The following is a 23,608-nucleotide window of genomic DNA, read 5'->3' as shown; positions in this document are numbered from 1 at the left end:
TGCTCGAGGCCTTGGCCTGATCGCGGGTTTCTTCCTGTAGTTTGCCGTCTTTTTTCAAATTTTTTGGCATTGTTGTGGATTATTAACTAATTGACTTACTACTGTACTACGTTTAAAGTTAAAAGTTAGTTTTCAGATTCACTTATTACGAAATTATTTGGAGGATTAGAGGAGCTTAGACGAAAGCGTCTTTCTCCATGCTAAGCAGAACCGGAAGTCCCACGTATGCTTCTTTTAATTCACAAGTTTTGAGTCAAATTGTCAATGAACCACAGGTTGCTGGAATTGCAGAAAGATGACTGCAATAAACACAGTCAGTCACAATACAGTGCACAACAAAAATATAAAATAACATATAAGAACCATTAAAAATGTAAGTCTCCAGAAACATTTCACAATCAGTTTCTTTTCCGTTATCTTCTGACTGACCTCGCTGATGCTCTCTGAATGCACAATTGAAATTGTCACATGCATAAAGAGCGTATTTATTAGATTTGTCATACCCGTGTCAAATGTCACATCCAATCTGCTGAAAATGAGTTTCCTGATTGCCGTGATGTCTGCTTTGTAAGAGAGAAAAAGGAAACGATTATGGAGAAGGACTCTCATACCATGGTCGTGTCATGGCTGAGGTGAACAGGCTCAATAGTTCTCTCTGTAAAGGCTATTAATCTCTCAGCACAGAAGTCATGCCATTCTGTGGTCATGACACAATGTTTGATGTAAAAACACAAAAGCCTGTCATTGACCTCCAAGAAACCACATATCAAAAAATGACTCGTCACCTAGAATGGCATAGGTGTCTGATATTACCCATCACAAGGAAGAGCAATGAGACATGCCTATCGCAAGAATCAAAAGGCCTTATAAAATATAAATGTTTCAAGGATTTTTAACTACTGATTCATTGTCATGTCATAACTTCTCAAACTGAAGCTGTAAAGCCCTAGATGTCAGTGTGCGGCTGTGTTTGAAAACATGAATGCTTTAAAATTGGTTGAAAATTGACCCACTCTGAGGCTATGCAAGATGTAGATGAGTTTGTTTCTTCACTGGAATAGATTTGTAGAAATTTAGCTTTACATCACTAATGAATCCTCTGCAGTAAACGGGTGCCGTCAGAATAAGAGTCCAAACAGCTGATAAAAACATCACACTTGTGGATTATCATGATGTTTTTACCAGCTGTTTGGACTCTCATTCTGACGGCACCCATTCACTTGGTGAGTAATTTATGTAATGTTAAATTTATCCAAATGTATTACCATGAAGAAACTCATCTACATTTTGGATGGCCTGAGAGCAACACTTTTAGCCTATATTTTTTGCACTGGATTCTGGGATTCCTTGCTCTTTTTTCAAAGATGCATGCAATTTGGCAAGGCATCATAATAATTATGGAACAGCTTTATAGTATTGTTTTCATATTCTTGCATATTTTTTTCATCCATTCAGAACCCGCCTTGAGTGTCTTCACACTCATTAATCACTAACTGTATTAGTCACAACAGAAAATAGATTTGCTCAATTGCACGTTTTTGATGGGGAAAATGTATGGGATTATTTTTGTGGCAATAAGACTGAACGTAACTTTATAAAACTGAACGTAACTTTCCAAGAAACGATCAAAAATATGCCACTGCAAAAGAAGAAAAACACAATGAAAATGAAAAAAATGAACTCAGTCGCACGAATTTAACATGCTCTTCAAATATGATTCATTCTTTGTTAATGATTTTCAAAGAATCATTTTCGCGAATCATGGATTCTGAATGCGTTGCCACAGCTTTCGCTTACGCTTCGCAAATTTTCGTTTGCTGTTTTGGCACAAACCTCTCGTGGGGGCGGGCTTAACAGCGATCTACTCTGATTGGCTAATGAGCTTTTGATGGACAGTTGCTCTATGACCTGGAAGCACAGACGGTGACGTCAGTGGCGCGCATATTGGAAAGTTGTAGCGGTGTGCAATACGTTATAACATTTCTAGCACGTTTTTTAAAAACATTTATTTGAGCAATAATATATCTCATGTAGACCATTCACATGTAACACGATTTCAAGTCAATAATAGAATCCATTAAAGAGCAAAACAAATAGTAATGATAATTTAAATCGTTTTCCCCAGTCAAAAAAGTAGCCTAAATTATGTCAGTGATTCTCATTTTTAAAGAGCATCTAAAATTATTTTATTTTGATCTGCAGTATAATAAAAAACAAATAAAATGTATTATGAAGACTATTAAATGAACTTTATGCTAGCCTAACGAATTTTCTTCATAACGAATAGCCTACTTCAAAACGAAGCTTACATAAATTCATAAATCAAGCAAACGAAAATTTGCCAAGTGTAAGCGAAAGCTGTGACAACGCATTCAGAATCCATGATTCGCGAAAACGATTCTTTGAAAATCATTAACAAAGAATGAATCATATTTGAAGAGCTTGTTAAATTCGTGCGACTGAGTTCATTTTTTCATTTTCATTGTGTTTTTCTTCTTTTGCAGTGGCACATTTTTGATCGTTTCTTGGAAAGTTACGTTCAGTTTTATAAAGTTACGTTCAGTCTTATTGGCACAAAAATAATCCCATACAAATGCACATGCTGCAGATAATTGTTGTCGAGAAATTGTGTTTGTGAAACAGAAGATAGTGTGTCTGTGTGGAACTGATGCCTTACCTATGAGTTTCTTCAGATGCCCTCTTTCTCACACAAACTTACATGAAGTAACTCTTAATGTAGATCAGTGGTCCGATATCTCCTGCCAAGTAGAAAATGTAACTGTTAATTGCAACATCTGTTTCCATTTATACTCAATTTGCACTTCACTTTTGCCTTTTCCCAATTCACTGACATTTTCTTCTCTGCCAGACATTTTCTGCTGAGCTGATGAATTACAGGTTGGCTATATTGTGAACATTTCATACAGTAAGTAACATTTCATGACTTGAATTGAGTTGAACTAAATTAAGAAAATGCACCTACAGTTAGGAAAATAATGATTTGATCCCCTGCTGATATTTTACATTTGCCCACTGACAAAGAAAATGGTAGGTTTTTTTAACAGTGGGAGACAGAATAACAACAAAAAATGCATTTAAAAAGAGTTATAAATTGATTTGCATTTTAATCTGTGAAATAAGTATTTGACCCATCTGCAAAACATGACTTATTAAGTCATGGCAAAACCCTTGTTGGCAATTGCAGAGGTCAAACGTTTCTTGTAGTTGGCCACTAGGTTTGCACAGGAGGGATTTTGTCCCAGAACTTGTCCTTGACATCCTTGGACAGCTCTTCGGTCTTGGCCATGGTGGAGAGTTTGGAATCTGATTGATTGGTTCTGGAAAGGTGTCTTTTATACAGGTAACAAGCTGAGATTAGGAGCACTTCCTTTAAGAGAGTGCTGCTAATCTCAGCTCCTTGCCTGTACTGTATAAAAGACACCTGGGAGCCAGAAATCTTGCTGATTGATAGGGGATCAAATACTTAATTCACAAATTAAATGTATAACTTTTCTGAAATGTGTTTTTCTGGAATATTGTTATTCTGTCTCTCACTGTTCAAATAAACCTACCATAACAATTATAGACAGATCATTTCTTTGTCAGTGTGCAAATGCACAAAATCAGCAGGGGATTAAATAATGTTTCCCCTCATTGCATAAAAAGACTATATAGAGTTATGGATGTATAACATGTAAACATACTTGTATATACAAAGCTTTAGAAACATTAAAATCTGTAGGAATTGTTCAAAAGTCTAGCAACAGTAACATTAAGAAATGCTTTGGTGTCAGAACGTGAAAATGTATTTGTCCTAAATCCTAATAAATAGTGCTTTATTTAACAAGTTAATTTTGAATCAGTGTACACGCCTGGGTTATGTTTCAGACCTGCTATGATTTTAATGGGCAGGAGGGACTTGTGTTCGCTGAACTGCTGTTGCAACTGTTAGCCAGTCTCACCGAGAGACACTTTTAGAAGCAGCAGATGCTGAGAGGATGAGAAGAGTGGATCTTCATCTTCAGTGCTTCAGTCAATCCAGACAGAGTTGAAGAGATCATGGAAAGCAATTCCCACACAGGCCAGGAGGACGAGTCTCTGGAATGTAATATGACCTGTTACTTGAGCTAGTCATCCGACAGATGGCCCTGTGAAGATAATGTTATACATAAAGAGGATTGGCTGGTGCAGGGCTCTACAAAAAATAGAGAGGCTAGCAAAAATACAGGAGGAGAGGAATGCCTGGATGTGTCTAAATATTATTGCTAGGTAAAAATATTACACTGATTTTTTATTTCTGAAAGAATTACTCTCAGGATGCACACAATAACATATGGCATGACCAGAAAGCTTCAATTCACAAATGACTCTTATGAACCACCTTTTTCTAGTGAATCACTAACAAGCATAACAACAATCAGATGATTCTAATGATTCAATTCAGATAAACTAATGACTTTTATGAACCAGTAAAACATCCAATGTAGTCACATTTATGAACTAATGACTCTAAAGAATCAGTTCTTTTTAGGAAATCAAAAACATGGAGCACAACCAATGCACTCCCAAAAATTGAACAAAAGACCTTAGTGATCCTGTTCTTTTTTAGTAATTCAAAAAGATTCAGCTGAACCAGTGTAGTCCCATTCATGAATAGATGACTCTTATGAACTGCTTCTTTTTTAGTGAATCAAAAACATACAGCACCACCAGTGTAGTTCCATTCATGAATAACTGACTCTTAAGAACTGATTCTGTTTTATTGAATTAAAAATACACAGCACAACCAGTGCAGCCCCATTCATGAATAAATGACTCATATGAACTGATTCTGATTTTATGAATCAAAAAGATACAGCACAACCGGTGTAGTCACATTCATGAATAAATGACTCTTGTGAAGTGATTCTTTTTTTAGTGAATCAAAAATATACAGCACAACCAGTGCAGTCCCATTCATGAATAACTGACTCTTAAGAACTGATTCTGATTGTACTGAACCAAAGAGATACATTACAACCATTCATGAATAAATGGCTCTTATGAACTGATTCTGTTTTATTGAATTAAAAATACACAGCACAACCAGTGCAGCCCCATTCATGAATAAATGACTCATATGAACTGATTCTGATTTTATGAATCAAAAATATACAGCACAACCAGTGCAGTCCCATTCATGAATAACTGACTCTTAAGAACTGATTCTGATTGTACTGAACCAAAGAGATACATTACAACCATTCATGAATAAATGGCTCATATGAACTGATTCTGATTTTATGAATCAAAAAGATACAGCACAACCAGTGTAGTCACATTCATGAATAAATGACTCATATGAACTGATTTTGATTTTATGAATCAAAAAGATACAGCACAACCAGTGTAGTCACATTCATGAATAAATGACTCATATGAACTGATTCTGATTTTATGAATCAAAAAGATACAGCACAACCGGTGTAGTCACATTCATGAATAAATGACTCATATGAACTGATTCTGATTTTATGAATCAAAAAGATACAGCACAACCAGTGTAGTCACATTCATGAATAAATGACTCTTATGAACTGATTCTGATTTTATGAATCAAAAAGATACAGCACAACCAGTGTAGTCACATTCATGAATAAATGACTCATATGAACTGATTCTGATTTTATGAATCAAAAAGATACAGCACAACCGGTGTAGTCACATTCATGAATAAATGACTCTTGTGAAGTGATTCTTTTTTTAGTGAATCAAAAATATACAGCACAACCAGTGCAGTCCCATTCATGAATAACTGACTCTTAAGAACTGATTCTGATTGTACTGAACCAAAGAGATACATTACAACCATCCATGAATAAATGGCTCATATGAACTGATTCTGATTTTATGAATCAAAAAGATACAGCACAACCAGTGTAGTCACATTCATGAATAAATGACTCATATGAACTGATTCTGATTTTAGGAATCAAAAAGATACAGCACAACCAGTGTTGTCCCATTCATGAATAAACAACTCTTATGAAGTGATTATTTTTAGTGAATCAAAAATATATAGCACAACTACTGGTGTAATCCAAATTTATGAATAACTGACTAATACATTTTTCACTGAATCCAAAACATGCACACCTAGCACAACCAGTGCAGTCCCAGACATGGATAAATGACTCTTATGAACTAGTTACTCGAGAGAGAGAGAGAGAAAAAAAAAAGCATACAGCACAATCAGTGCAGACCCAAGCTTTAACAAATTAATCTTTTGAACAGGTAAAAAAAGTACAACCAGCTCTCATTTATGAACTAATCCTTTTTGAGCTTATCATTTTAATGAACCATTCAAAAAGACAAAATTTGGAGTTACTGTTTGAATTAGTCTAGTGGATCCTTAATACACTGAATAAACTCAGTAAATCTGTCAGAGCAATTATTTACAATACAATATTTTAATTATAATACATTTACACAGTATGTATAATTTACAGCGTCACAGTTGAGAAAGAATTTCTTTTAGATGTTTCATTATAAAGAAGAAAATAAGAGTTCAAGTGATTTTCAGGATTATGTGATAACACAACAGTGTCTTGAAAACAGACAAACACTTTTACCCCAAACTGACGCAGTAATGAAAGTGTTCAACACTCCGTACTTGGCCACAGCTTGAGATATTACTGCAAGAAGTGCCCTTTTCTGCTCCAAATGTAAGGTCGGATTATGGAAGAAATGTAAGCAGAATCATAAATAACATTACAGTGGCATTGTCTAAATCAAAGCGCTCCAGGGAAATCTATATGTCTCACTATGTGCTGACCTTAAAGTTCAGCATTTTTTCCCTCCTTTTCTAAAATGTGCTTGCCATTTTTTAGCTGCCTGGTTACCAGACTCATGGCACTTCTGTTAGTAACTGCTGTTGTCTGCACAATTTCTGATCTCTCTCCCTCTGTACTTATTTCATATTCCAAGCGTCAAAGTAATACAAAAATTGCTTTAAATTTAAAGCCCGGGGCCAATTTACGCTCAAAAAGGGTGCGTCTCTTGACCGAGACTTATTACTAGTCTATTTGAGAAGTGGTGTGTCTGTGTGATTTCTCTTTTTTCCTAGGATAAGATGGCAGTTTCAATAAGCGCTCAGCTCCCACAGGGCCCTGTGGGAACTAGCAGGGGAGAAAGGAAGGGATTTCACAAGGGAGGGCCGAGCTCGGGGCAGATGAAACGCAGGAAGCATGTTTGCAGAGGTGAGATAAAGCTTTCTTATTTTGGTTTTCTTTCTTTTTTCAGTAAGAATACCAAGTAGTACTTGTGAGCTGGGAGTTTGTTGGTTTGTAGAAGCCAAAACCCAGAGATAACATAATGCTTACTCATACTGAGAGATAAAAAGGGCCAGTGTTGGGGAAGCTACTTTGAAACAAGCTTGCTTAACTTAAAGGTGATGTGTGACTTTATCAGTGTTAAAATACTTTATTACATCTCAGTTGAATAAAGACAACTACAAGCCATATGTAATTTGATTACCCTGAAAAATGTAAACACTGTAGAGCTTTCAAAGCATTGACCTGTTTGATCATCTCAGCCATTGGCTCAGCTAATGGTATGAGTTTGGGGGCGGGACTACCTGTTAGTCTGACAAATTACACACTGAAATTATCTATGTTAAAAGCTACTAACAAAAGCATCTAAACTACATACGCAATATGTGACCCTAGACCACAAAACCAGTTGTAAGGGTCAGTTTTTTTGAAATTGAGATTTATACATTGATAGTTTTATACTGAAAGTTGAATAAATCAGCTTTCCATTGATGCATGGTTTGTTAAAATAGGACAATATATGGCTGAGATACGACTATTTGGAATACTGTGGGTGCAAAAAAAAAAATCGAAATATTGAGAAAATCGCCTTTAAAATTGTACAAATTAAGTTCCTAGCGATGCATATTACTAATAAAAAAATAAGTTTTGATATATTTACGATAGGAAATGTACAAAATATCTTCATGGAACATGATCTTTACTTAATATCCTAATGATTTTTGGCATAAAAGAAAAATCTGTAATTTTGACCCATACAATATTGTTATAAATGAATTTACTAGTTTTATATTTAGAAAGAAATCCACCAACATTTAAAAATTATTTAAATTCTAATAAATTATTACAAATAATTTAATTATATTTCATTAAACTAAGAAAATTATTTCAGCAATATCTAATTTTATATTTATGTTTTATATGACATTTTATTTTCCTCTGAACTTTTAATAAAGCTTTTTGTTTAATGTACATTTTTTGATGTGTTTAGGTATGCTATCAAGTTTAATACAAATTTGTATTAATTTGTTTTATTCTCTGGTAAAGCCTGGTGATGCTTCAATTAGGGGAACTATTAATTGATCTTGAGGTCTTTCATATCCTAAGAGGGTTAACATTTGTCTGATATAATTTATTTTCTAACATGAACAGTATTATTATTGCTTCTACTGCCACAAGAACCAATAATAATCTTATAGGATGATAAAATAAGACATCAAAAGCCTCGCAGGGACTTTTTTTAATGGAGAGCATTTCAGGACAGTGTGTTTGACCATTGCATCAGCTTGCTTGGCTGTACAGCTGCGTGTGCAATACAATGTAACATAAAAGGGTAAAAAAGGTAGTTATTTGCAAAAAATTCTTAATGGGTTTTCTTCATGCAAAAATCTTACTTTTTTAACAACTTTAGTTACTTTTTAAAGATTGAGATAAGTGGTATCACTAGATTACCAGGCGCTTTTCTAAGGAAACACCTAAAATAGCATCATAAATTACACTGCAAACATATTTTTCTTGTTTCATGTGACTCCAGAAGACTTGAAATATAGTGCACAAGACACACTGACAACTTAAATAATACTCCTATTGTGCTTTCTTGTTATTTTGGAACCCGAGAGCACCATTCGCTTCTATTCTATTAAAAGGAGTGGAAAATCTTCAAAAATTAACTTTTGTGTTTACTAGAAGAACATAAAAAAGTCATTTACATTTCTAGGTGAACTATTGCTTTAATTCAATAACGTCTGCCAAACTTTAGATATGCAGCAGCAGCAAATGTACAACTCTGAACACAATCCTCAAGATTTCAATGTGCTTTGAAATGATTTTAATTGAATCAAAAATAATTGCCGAGAACATACTGTGCATTCGCCATCTGGAATCTGTAGACACGGCTCGGGAAAATTGCTTCTTTTCATTCTTCTTTCCCTTTTCAGCCCATGATTAACCTTGAACTTTCAATATTGTCCTTGGGAAATGTAATTTCAATGAGACAGAAGCCAGGGGCCTGTCTGAGCCATTAGAAAATAAATGGCACGTCTGCGGAAAAAGAAAAAGGAAATAAGAAACACAGTTTGCCATTGTCCACATATTTGTATCTTGTTCCAGGTACGTTCCTGGTAAGAAGGGATCTCTGACCCTGATGTGTATGCATCATTATTTGTATAAGGCTAACATAGAAGAAATAATTATTCAGGAAGATGATGGCGTAAGTGTTTATGCTTGTATCAGCATATGAATATTTCACCTGGCAAAAGGCTAATCGCATTGTATCTCTCTCCCGTTGGAGATAGCAGAATGTTGGCATGATAAATACCCTTTTCATGTTTATTTTTCTCCCACCGTCTCATTTGCCTACTGTTAATGATGGTGAAGAGCGAGCACACATATACCCACACAGGGCACAGCATTCACATTAAAGTGAAAAAGCTGTTTGTCGGTGTAACGCAGAATTAGATTCTGAGACTCAGATGACTTTGGGGAAATTGTATCAGAGGAAAAGTGGCAATGACACTTTGAAAGTTAATTATATTAGATCCTTAAAATGGAAGAGCATCAGTGGAACTGTGCGAGTTGCCTTTACTCAACGTGAGAAAGATGAAGAGTTTCTTTCTGAGTTGAACTTTTGTGGGCCTTATTTAAAATCTGCAAAATGTTAATTATTTTACCAAAATAAGCGGGATAATACAAAATGCATGTTATTTTTTATTTAGTACTGACCTGAATAAGATATTTCACATAAAAGACGTTTACATATAGTCCACAACAAAAAATTATTTAACAATAAATAAATAAATTAGTTGTAAATTAGTTGTTCATGAGTCCCTTGTTTCTTTAGAACTGCTCGCTGTTCTTTGGCAATTCTTTGGTTTTTCTGCATTTTTGTGTATTTGAACCCTTTCCAACAATGACTGCATGGTTATGAGATCCATCTTTTCACACTGAGGAAAACTGAGGGACTCATATGCAACTATTACAGAGGGTTCAAATGCTCACTGATGCTTCAGAAGGACACACAATGCATTAAGAGCCAGGGGTGAAAACTTTTGAACACAATGAAGATGTGTACATTTTTCTTATTTTGCCTAAATATAATATTTTTTTTTCCATTTAGTACTGCCCTTTAGAAGCTACAGAAGACACTTACATCTTTCCCAAAAGACTAAATAAGTTACATTTTTCATTATCTTCTGTAATAGTTGCATATGAGTCCCTCAGTTGTCCTCAGTGTGACAAGATGGATCTCAAAATCATGCAGTCATTGTTTGAAAGGGTTCAAATACACAAAAATGTTGAAAAACCAAAGAATCTGTGAGACCTGAAGTATTTTTTTAGAAGGACAGCAGGCATGTTTAACTTTTCAGGAAAAACAAGGGACTCATGAACAACTATCACTATAAAACAAACAAACAAACAAACAAAAAAAAAACACCTGTGGATCATTCAGGTAACAACATAGTATTAAAAATCAAGCGTATGTAAACTTTTGAACGGGGTAATTTTTAGAAATTCAACTATTATTTTCTCTTGTGGACTATATGTAAACGCTTTTCATGTGAAATATCTTATTCAGGTGAGTACTAAATAAAAAACATAATGCATTTTGCATGATCCCTCTTATTTTGGTAAAATAATAACACTTTGCAGATTCTGCAAGGTGTATCTCAAATTTCTACCTCCAAAAAAACTGAACTGATCAATTCAACTGTAAACACACAGGTAATTTATGGGTAATTATGGTAATTATGGGTTATATTACATGGGTAATTTGTATCAAACCTAAAGTATTTACCTAAAGTCAAGTCATTTACATCCTTTATGGCAAAATTTAATTAGCACTGATGTAGCTCAAAAAGCAAAACCACTCAGAAGTGAAAAGTGTCATCCATTGCATTGAAATGCAGACATTGGGAAAGGAAAACATGATCTTATGAATAAGACTATATCAATAAAGTATAGTGAAAGAAGATTTATCATTCAGTTACCACTGATTGACATTAAGTTCATGTTTTTAAGCAGTTGAAATTAGTAAAGAGCAATGCTGCACTAATAAACTACATGCATTTTTTAGTGTACTGAATGTGTAAAAAATTAAAATATGAAACTAATGTAAACATAATGAATCAAATTGAATATTTTATTCCATTTCCTAATAGCAAATGTCCTTAGTTTTGACCTTGTAATGATAGGTGGTTGAAATTTTGTTCAACTTTCACCATAAAACAACATATAAACACATCGTATCAGACCATGACTCCTGGCATATCTGCATATTTGCAAATCTCTATACACACCTGTGGAATGAATAAAGAAGGGTGAAAGAAGATAAAGTTGAACTAGAGATGCAGAAGGTCACGATGGAGGGCAGATGGCATTTGCATAAAGAGTGCTGACTCATAATCAATAAGAACAAAACCTGTGAATCTTATCGCCATGCATTGTTTCTGTCCGCCATTATGAGCGGAGAAAATCACATCAGGAATAAACACGGTATGAATTTATAAGAGCCCCTGCCACCTTTATTCCACTTTAAACTATTGCCATCTGTCAGACACGACCTCTGTTTATCTTCAGAGGAGAGATGCTTCATTTGTGGTGAACCTGAATATGGAGAAATGCAAAGATTATGCAGGTCCCAAAGGCACTGACAGCACAGGTGCTGAATATTGCAAGAAGTGTTTCATTAACTCTACAGAAACAATGAAGGATATCATTCAACACTGCATAAAGTGCCCGGAAAGAAGTGAGAAGTGAGAATCATAAAATTATGCACTACAAAATCTTAACCTTACCTACCTAAAAGAAAACATGCAAAATATTTGTCTCAAACAAAGAGGACTAAATTTTGATTATTATTATTTATTCATACATGTATTATTATCTAAATTACACATTTAAAAAAAAGGAGCTCATAGGGCTGCAATATTATGACAGAAATTATTATTGTATTGCTTCTTTGTATTGTAATAATGATTGTTAATATCGATATAAAAAAAAAATTACATGAAAACGTTTTTGTTTTGTGTCTGCGTTTTGGATACGTCACTTTCTGGCTAAACTTCAGTCTAGTCTAGCGCAAGTTATGCAAAAACCCTTGTATAATCACTGAAGCTATGAAATGAATGTTTTACTTACATACTTACATTTGTCCTTCATAATGAGGTAATCCACGAGTGTGCGCAATCACAGCTCTGGTGTTTTCAGCTGAACTTTAAGCACCTCTCTGCCCTACAAAGGCAAAGTGCAGTAACTACGACAACACTGAAACTGAGAAAAATGCCTTTCAAATTTTTACACCATATATATTAGTTTTGATTTCACGAGTTCCCTCTTACAAGATAATAAACCTAGTGGAAGGTTGTGCATATTTGGCGTGCTGTCCGGGAGAGGGCCTCGAGCTCGGTAGTCATTCCCGAGGCCAGGGCTCTCCCCCGCCAAGGGGGAGGGGTCCTAGCTCAGCACTGGCCCAAACCCTATAAGCGCTCCCCCTATGGGCTGAAGGTGAGGAGATGGGGTGGAGGAGGGGCGTTGACAAGACAAGAGATGATGAAGGTAGGACTGTTGTGTTATTTATAGGGATTTTTCCTGCGCTGATTGGATAGGGAGAGTGATTGCTAAGGGTGAATTAGCCGTGTTAATTATCTGTGTTGTGTTGTTTAAAGGGCTATATAAATAAAGGTGACTTGTGTGATCTCCTTCCAAAATTTTTTAATAAAACATCACTTTGTAGTTACTGCGATTTTGAAACTCTCATTTCTCTGAAAAGGGACAAAACTGAACCAGGAGACTTTGCCACAAGACAAAACGGTTGTCGCAAAGTCCATTTTATGCCTTAACTCAATTTTGACCAAATGTGTAGTTACTGCGCTTTGCCTTTGGAGGGCAGCTCTGATTGGCACATTTTCAGCGCTAACTAATCTAAACGCTTCTGATTGGCCACTGCATCCCTAAATTCAACAGAAACGCATTTCATTGGTTGTAAGGCTCAACACTGTACAAAACAGCACATATAAACAATCTGATGCAGTTTGAGCGAAATCTAAATGTAATTGTGTAAACTGACACGTTTCATTTTAGTCCCGACAGCCGTAATACATTGTTTAAGTATGCATGAGAATTTGTCTCATTTGTCTTGAACCTATGGGGCATTTTTGTTCATTTTGGTGACATTTTGCCACAAGACATTGATCATTTTTGACCTTGCCCTCATGTAATCTTAAATCTGTGTGACATTCTTTCTTCATTGGATAGATAGATAGATAGATAGATAGATAGATAGATAGATAGATAGATAGATAGATAGATAGATTTAATAAGTTCCACACTCCATAATATAACATTATTGAAACTATAAAAGAAAAAAACTTTGTGTTTGTTATATATTTACAGTGTATTTACAGTGTGGCTACGCTAGTCGAGACTGCTGTGAACAGCCCATTTTCCAGTTTTGTTTTGAGCATCTCTCAAAGTGCATGTATAAACGCAGCTGTACATCACAGCAATATGTGGGCTGAGTGAGATCAGATTTATCTACATGCCAGTTGTGGCAGCTTTTGAATAATAGAGGATGCGCCCATTATTTCTGCCCGAGAGAAATAAATGTTACTATAACGTTCCTCAACAAAGGGGAGCTACAGAACAATGAGAGTGAAAACATGTCCTTGAGCGGTTCTTTTAGTGTACGCTCCGGTAATGATGCCGCAAATGCACATTGTTTATTCTGAGGAACGGTGCGGCGGAGATTCAAAGCGCTGCGGTTTGACTCGCCCGTGTCTCCATAGGAACGGGCCACTTTTTGACTTCTCATTTACTCAAGTGCAAACTCATCTAAATGTCTTTTTCCCATTTTAAACCATGAGAAAGTGGAAAAAATTGTGTTTAAAACAGGCCTGTAGCGATTGGTTTGCATTTATTCATGGTCTGCGGCAGGCGGGTGTGATAGAGGGGAAATATAATTTCACAGCCTGTAAGGCTTTTAACTCTTCTAGTAAACAAAGAGAGGGAGGTGAGCATTTGTGCGTGTCTCACTCAGACCGTGATGAGAGTGTCAGGTTGGAGGCCCCAGTGGTCCTTTTGATGGAGCCCTTTGATAGTTGAAGGACTGTCAGTTGAGCTATGAGTGTGTAAACATGGTAAAAGTGGCTGCCACTTCTGACCCGATATAATCAGTGCAGTTAGATGCAATTAGAATGATGGAACAAAATGAGAGAGAGACTGACTTAAATCCATGCAAGTCTAATATACACATAATACAGATTTAACTTAACTCGCTTGTACACAAATATAAAACAGTCAGTCTATATGCCATATTGGTTCCCCTAAGAACCTTTCAGTGATCAGGTCTTAAAAGAAACATATTTCTTGGTGTGAAGAACCTTTTTCACTATAAAGAAACTTTTTGCGGAATAGTAAGGTTTGATTGATGTTAAAGGTTCCTCATGAAACTTTAATGATGTCTCTTACTAAAATATGTGTTAGAAAACCCATGAAAGATTTAAGTTATATTTAACCCACATTGTTTCATACATATTTTGGACTATGGGGGCATCATTATTTCGATGATGTAAAATGGTTGTACTTGGTGAGCTACTGGCGCCACTTGTTGCTGTTTTGTACCACTCGAAAAATAAAATACTAATACAAAGCCACATTGTGCAGCTTTTGCTTGCAATTTTCAGTAGAGGGGCAACAAGAGATGGGATGCAAGTCTGCTTTCCTATCGATAAGAATAGGAGAAAATAATGGGACAAGGCATGTGGATGAATAAAATTTCCTAAAGATCTGCGTCTTTGTTCTCTCCACTTCAGCCCGGATGCCTTTGAGGCTTTTAAAAGACCACAGCTACTGAAAGAGCTTACAAACGGCAAAGACAAGAAACACTAGATGCCATCCTAGCAGGATGTTAACATGCAGACACTTGTCATGACGCCGCAGCCAACAAGTTTCACAGCATGGATTTTACTCAATATCCGGGGTCATTTAGACTCCTTGTGGGGAAAATCGATGGTATGGCATTTGGTTTAAGCCTACGTTTATACCCATTGCTACCTGTAAAGCTTGTTCAGTAGCTGTGGTTATTGTATCAAATAGCAACAAGTATCACCAGTAGCTCACCGATTGCAACCATAACGTATTATAATAACGTAAATCTTTCATGGGTTTTCTACTACATACTTAAGAGTAACAGTAAGAGACATCATTTATGTCATATGAAGCCTTAATACAAGTCCTAATACCCTTTAAGACTTTTAAAAATAAAGTTTCTTTATTGGCATACATACATAACAATAACATAACAGTACATACCAAAAAGGCTTTTTATAGTGAAAAAGGGTTCTTTAAAATGTTCTTCAGACTAAGAAAATCGTTCTTTTAAGACTTAATCACTTGAAGGTTCTTTGGGGAACCAAATATGATTTTTCTAAGGCGCTGTTGCAAATACCCCCTTTTGAAACCTTTAAAAGGAACCCTGGGTATTAAGACTTGTATGGCTTAATATAATGTAAATTGTGTCTTTTACTGAAATATGTAGTAGAAAACAACGAAAGATTTACATTATTTTTAAAAATCCACATTGTTTTATACACATTTGGACTATGGGGGGAACCATCATTTCAATGACATCAAATGGTTAGCACTCGGTGGGCTACTGGCGCTACCTATTGCTATTTTTACACAAGATTTTATTTTCCAACACAACTTGGAAAATAAAATACTGATATGATGACTACAGCTACTAAAAGAGCTTAGATGGTGATGTGACATAAGCATTGGCTTAAACCAAATGCCAGACCATCGATTTTTCCCAACAAGGAGTCTAAACGCCCCCAGATATCGAATGAAATCCGCAATGAGAAACTCTGTCTCTGCCATTTGTAAGCTCTTTCACTTACTGTGGTTTACTAAAAGCCTCAAAGGCATCAGGACTAAAGTGGAGAGAACAAAGACGCAAGTCTTTATGAAGTTTATTCATCCACAGGCATCTTCCCATTCTATTCTCCTGTTCTTATCTCTATAGGAAAGCAGTGAAGACTTCAATCACTTCTCTTGTTGCCCTTCAACTGAAAATCACAACTAAAAGCAGCATAATGCGACATCGTACCGGTATTTTATTTTCTGTGTGGTGTATTCTGAGTTGTGTTGCGGTAAAAATAGCAACAGGTAGCACCAGTAGCTTACCGAGTGCAACCATTCGATGTCATCAAAATAAGTCCATAGTCCAAAATGTGTATAAAACGATGTCAAATAAAAAAAGTCATCATTTACTCACCCTCACTTTGTTTCAAACCCATCTGCCTTTAGTTCTTCAATACGGAGGAGCTATGGAGAATTCACTTTAAGTCATTACTCAAAAACGTCATATTTCTGAACATTGATTGGGAAGAAATATGATAATCTCAGTGTATTACCTACAAAAGAACAAGAAAAAAGTTAAAATGGATTGCTGCAGAGAACTTTCAGATAAGTGAAATCATTATCTGCACATGATATATATAACGCGATGGAATAAAGACGAATGTGTCGAAGCACAAATGGTTTCACCTGCGTGTCACCTTCGCTTTAAAAAATAGCAGCACTAGATGAAACCTCTGTGGAAAGGTGTTGCATCTCGACGGTGTGATCTTATTGAGCTTAACTTTCTGATAAGTTTTAAAAATAAAATCAGGGAACTGCAGAAGTGATTGTGCGAATACTTGGCACTAAAGAACTGTGTGAACACATGCAATATGTTATAGAATGAAAACAAGGACATAAACATAACACTCATCAGCGTGGAGTGACAGTTTTACTTATCGTGTTGTTGCTGCATCCTTTCTAGCAAGATTTTGATTTTTTTTTAAGTCTAATCTACACTTGAACAGGGGACATGATTACTTCATACATACTACTACTCAAGTTCACACTACAAAAAAGCACAAATTCCAAAACAGAGAAAACCTTCATAACAAACACATGGAGAACATGCCCAAAATTTCCTTCCATGTGACTGACCTGAGGTGCTTGTGGGGTTGTCTTGGCAACAGATGTGCCAATCGTATCCCCTTGGCAACCCAACAAAACATTTTCTCTGTCAAATCCAAATAGCATCAAATAAGTGCCCTCTGTCTTGTGTTATGCGACCCCCTTCCCACCCCATCGCCAGACTGAGATGACCTCTCCGCTGTTAGGCCTTTGCACATTACTAAGCGTGCTGACAGGTTTTATTCGATAGCCTGCCATCACAGGCCCATTAGCCTTGTCCATCTGCGTGTAGCTGGAAGACAAATGGGCAGCCCATCGTGTCCCATCTCCAGTCTAAAGGCTATTATTGCCCCGCCAGGGGTCCAATCATGACCCTCAGTGTTAGTGTGGTCAGTCAGTGATGGGACCATTAGTAAAGGCTCACTGGAGGTTCCCTTTAGTGCTGGACAGAAGCAGTGACTGCAAATCCTCTGAGATAAAAGGAGAAGATGAGCTTAAAATGTGAGATATTTACCAAGTTTTTAGTTGTTTTTAATATGCCAGTTTGTGTAATCCAATAAATGTGCTTATTATTATGAGTAATTAAATAAAAGAGGTTAGTCAGCTATACTACTGTTCAAAAGTTTGGGGTCAGAAAGTTTTTTCATTTACCTTTTTTTTTTTCAAAGAAATTAATAGGCTACTTTCATTTAATGTCAGTAAAGACAATTTATATAATGTTATGAATGATGTAATTTCATATACAGTATATGCGGTTCTTTTAAACTTTCTATTCATCAAATAATCCTGGTAAAAAGTATCTTGAGCAACAAATCAGCATTTTATAATGATTTCTGAAGGATCATATGACACTGAAGACTGGAGTAGTGACAGGAATAAATTACTTTTTGAAATGTAATAATAATTTCACAATATTGCTGTTTTAATTTATTTTTAATCAAATCAAGGCCTTGGTGAGCATAAAAGGCTTTTAAAATGTTTAAAAAACTTTAAAACATCTTGAAAAACTTTTGAAGGCTAGTGTATTTAAAAAATCATATAAATAAAGGTAAGTATTCCAGACTTTATATAAATTAAATTTATCGTAGTTATAAATTAAAATATCATCTAAAATATAATTTAAATATTAATAATGTATATAAAAAAAACATCATAATATATTTATTATTATTATTAATAATAATAATAATAATAATAATAATAATAATAATAATAATAATAATAATAATAATAATAATAATAATAAAGCTTTTGACAATTCCAAACCTATAAAGTCCATATAGGTTACTTGCATCTCTTACTAAATAACAATAATTTTTATGATTATATGATGGTTTATATCATTTCAGTAGTGTATTTAGGTCTCATGTAAAATATTATGCATTTATCATATAAACAAAGATAAGTATTCTAGACTATATATGTGACCCTGGACCACAAAATCAGTCATAAGGTTAAATTTTACAAAACTAAGATGTATACATCATATGAAAGCTCAATAAATAAGCTTTCTATTGATATATGGTTTGTTAGGATAGGACAATATTTGGCCGAGATACATCTATTTGAAAATCTGGAAGCTGAGGGTGCAAAAAATTCAAAATACTGAGAAAATCACCTTTAAATGATCCCAATTAAGTTCTTAACAATGCATATTACTAATCAAAAATTACATTTTGATATATTTATAGTAGGAATTTTACAAAAAATCTTCATGGAACATGATCTTTACTTAATTTCCTAATGATTTTTGGCATAAAAGAAAAATCAATAAATTTGACCCATACAATGTATTTTTGGCTATTGCTACAAATATACCCCAGCGACTTAAGACTGGTTTTTTGGTCCAGGGTCACATATTTAAAAAAAAATAGAGAAAAAGTATTAATTATAAATGTAAAAATTTTCAATATCTAAAATGTTATAAAAAAATTTTACAATATTCTAGACTTTATATAAATTAAATTTATTGTAGAAAAAGTATTAAATGTAAATGAAAATATTTTAAATATCTAAAGTATGTAGGCTATGACAACATGGACTTAAATAGGAAAATCTTTACCACAGTTTCACAGTGACGCTAAACCAGCTCTCGGTGTGGGGAAAATCTCTCGGCATGTTGTGGGAGCAGATGCACTTGAGAATGACACTGAACCTGAGAAAGAGAACTGTTAATTAAAGAGTATGTGGTAAAAATGTAATTTTGAAATAGAAAATTCACAATTCGCTATTTTGTGCATTTGCGGGTCTTTATACAATTTAGCAAGTCAAAGCGGCTGTGTTCTGATAACATGCTTGCTTCAAGCAGGGTTGCCAGGTTTTCACAACAAAACCCACCCAATTGCTACTTAAAACTATAGCCCAAAACTAGCCCAATTGCGTTTGGGTAAAATACACTATATTGCCAAAAGTATTCCTTCTAATGAACAGGTTTGGCTACTTTAGTAATTTCCATGAGTACAAATCTTAATGTTTAGGCATATAACAATATTCCAGGGAAGTGTGTGCTTCTAATTTTATAGCAACAGTTTGGACATGACCCCTTTCTATTCTAACATGATATTTGTGTATAAAACGTAATTCAAAATGAAATTATTGATTCTAGTGATGGGTCGTTCTTGAACGATTCGTTCATTTTGAACGAATCTTTAATGTGACTCGGTAAGAACGAGTCGTCTCTGCGAGTGATTCGTTCAGTCGCGCATGCGCAATTGCGCAACTATGCACGAACGACTCAAACCCGATGACTCGAGAGATGAACTAATCAATTCTGTTTCCGGCTCAGGCAGCATAGGTAAAGCGTATGGGGCTGTCACGTGATGAACGAACGATTCAAACCTGCACAGATAGAGGTGAGGGAGCTAATCATAGACTGAAGACCCAGGTAAACAATGAATTAAACTTTTCTTTTTCTAATAGTATTATAGTTTTGTCTTGTTTGTAGTGTAATCAAAGTTTGTACAAGCAGTACATGTGTTATGGAAGTAACACGTAGCTTTTTAATTATATTTTGGTAAAATGAACGAAATGAACGAAATGACTCAAAAAAAGATTTGTTCATTTTGCTGAACGAGACTCAAAGATCCGAGTCGGTAAAATGATCCGAACTTCCCATCACTAATTGATTCAGTCAGTGTGGAAGAACTTGACTGGTCTGCATAAGGCCAAGTTCTAATCCCAGTTGATTTTAAATGCAGACCTTGAGCTATAAACTCATCACCAAACACCAGTGACTTGTACATACACTATGGACAAGAGTATTGGGACACTCCTTCTTTAGAACAGAAAATGTATTTCAAAATTGTATTTCCATCTCTGTTGCAACAGTTTTAGAAGTGTCTAAAATGACTCTACCCATATGTACAAGTCATTGGTGTTTGGTGATGTGTTTTTTACACAAGGTCTGCATTTAAAGTCACACCAAAGGTGTTCAGATGGGATTAGGACTTGGCTTTATGTAGACCAGTCAAGTTCTTCCACACTGACTGAATCAATCATTTCATTTTGAACCTTGTCTTATACACAGATGCATTGTCATGTTAGAATAGAAAAGGGTCATGTCCAAACTGTTGCTATAAATAATAGAAGCACACAATTCCTAGAATATCATTATATGCTTAAACATATGTGTATTCGTACAAATGACTAAAGTAGTCAAACCTGTTCAATCGAATACCTTTGGCAATATAAATATAAGTGTATGTGTTTTTTTGTGGGGTTTCTCCTTGTAAAATTGGCATTCCAGGGGATAAATATCACATTATTGGGGTTGTTTAAACCAGTGGACATTAAAAACAACCTGCGGCCCAATTTCACAGAAAAAACACAAATTTGGCAACACTGGCTTCAACACATATGATTTTAAATACAGCTAAATAAATTCAGCTGGTCAGAGCTAAAGACTAGTGATTAGCTGCTGTGGAGCTCATGCAGATGGAACAAGTTGGAAGCTGTGTGAAAGTGTCCTTTCAAGTTTTGACATCATAACAGATATACTTCAGGTATTATAGAACTCCTTGGGGGGAAAAAACAGCAAGATATTCATTCCACACACATTTCTTGTTTCTTTAGTCTCTCCATATCCTCTGCTTTCTTCTTTCAGCTGGCCCTCTCCTCTCTTTCTTCCGCTTTCTCCCTGGACACTCAGCCTCTGACCCTCCCGCTGGGGAAAAATGAGCAGCTCGGAGTTGCACAAAAGCAGTAGAGACCTATTAATTTCACACTGGCAACCTTCACGCTAAGCTGACAAGACAGCCGTTTAATTGTGCTAACCTGAAGCCCGCAGACCAGTCCCAATGTCCCTAATGACTGCTGCAGGAGAATACCAAGAAGCCCCTCACCTTTCCTTCATTAGAGCTGAAGAGGTCCGGACAGGTACGTCCCAGCCCCAGCTCTCGATTTCTGATGAATCTAGCAAGGAGATTCGGGGTCAGAGTTCTCAGACACAAACCGCCAATCACAGATGGTCACGGCATTGTGTCAAGGCAGCACTGTGTTTTTGTAAAACTGAAGAATTGCCAATTTGAACGAATGACGGACACCAGGTGTAGCACTTTTCCCAGTGAATCTGACATATGTATGGCTCTCCGTTTTTCTAGTCATAGCTTCACGGCCATGACATATGAGATGGCGACAATTTCGCTGTTTTGAGTGTGCTAGAACATTCTTTTCAGACAAATTGAGGTAAAAATTGAGGCGGCCATGACTCATCCATTGACCTTTTACATACAGAAAACCAGCTCACCGAGGCTGAGCACAATACCTATATAGAACATTTCAAGCCATACACTCTTAAGGAGCCCGAGGGAACAACATCTACAAGGCACATGTGGTACATCGTAGATTCCAACACAATACCGAACTGTCTCACATTATTAAAACAGTCTCGGAGGGCACAGAGGGCTTCACAACAGAGACACTGCAATGCCTGGAGGACAAGAGTGGTGCTCAGAGGCACCGTTACAAGATTCTGAGATGGGAAAGTTCTACTGCTTTTTACTCCTTGAGGAGAATTCACACTTGCGGCGATTAAATCACAAGAGGTTGCCAAGTTGCTGTGCTGTTAGGCATAGGTAGTTGTCTCCAGTTTCAAATTATGTCAGGGCTCTTTTTGGATGTGGACCAGTGGCTGAAACTCACATATACATGTAAAATCAAATCGATAATGTTCGTCAAACAGAGCATATCAAGTTAACACCACAAATTGAAGCTTCTTCAAAGGATTAGTTTACTTCCAGAATAAAAATGTAATGATATTTTACTCACCCCCATGTCGCCTGCTGAAAAAAAAAAAAAAAAAAAAAAAAACAGATAAACCAGCATAGGCTGGTCTTAGCTGGTTTAAGTTAGAAGTATCTGGTTTTAGCTGTTTTTTTCAGCAGGGTCATCCAAGATGCACTGTTAGACATTTCCTTTTAATTTCTACAGTTTTTTACTGTATATCACACAGTATAATACAGCAAATTCCATTTATAGTAAATAACTGTAATTCCCTTTGCATCATGGGAATTTTCTGTGACGTCAAACACCACATACAGAGGCTAACTGTATTTTTAAAAATTTAGATAATTCTTCAACCCATTGATCCCCATTGAAGTCCACCATGGAGAAAAATCCTGGAATGTTTTCCCTCAAAAACCTTAATTTCTTTTTGACTGAAGGGAGAAAGAAATGAATATCTTATATGACGTGGATGACGAATTTTTAATTCAGGTGGTGAACTAATCCTTTAACACGCAACCATATAAAACATCAAAACCCTCCAGAATATTGTTATGCACCAGAAATATTCAGTTGTCTAATCAAGTCAGAGGTAGGAGTGCTCTTTATGCAGAATGACTATTCAATACCCATTCGAGTGCATGTATTAACAGGATCAGAATCTCATTCGGTCCCATTTTAGTTAGTGATTTTATTGACTTGATTAACTTACGCTCAAGGCAGTAATGAACTTGGCATTTTCACTGGCAGCTTTACTTGAATCTAATCATTCAGCAACTACTACTGTTAATGTCATCTAAAAATAAATCCTAGTATGTTATAAATGTGCACAGCAACGTTAACACACAAAGGTAACTAATTAAGTGAAAGAACAATCATAAATGTGTGAAGATATACATAATGTTAGCATTCAGTTGGTTTAAATATTTCCAACAGAAATAGGTTTCAAATCACTAATAGAAAGAAAAGAAAAAATATTATATACTGCACTGCTTATAGTCCACAAGAGAAAATAATAATTGAATTCATAAAAATTACACTGTTTTACTTGTTACCTGAATAATCCACAGCTGTGTTACTTTGTTTAGTGATAGCTGTTCATGAGTCCCTTGTTT

This window comes from Garra rufa, chromosome 22 (assembly GCF_049309525.1).
Source record: "Garra rufa chromosome 22, GarRuf1.0, whole genome shotgun sequence".
Taxonomy (NCBI): Eukaryota; Metazoa; Chordata; class Actinopteri; order Cypriniformes; family Cyprinidae; genus Garra; species Garra rufa.
The sequence above is the reverse complement of the archived record's forward strand: the minus strand, read 5'-3'. Positions refer to the sequence as shown.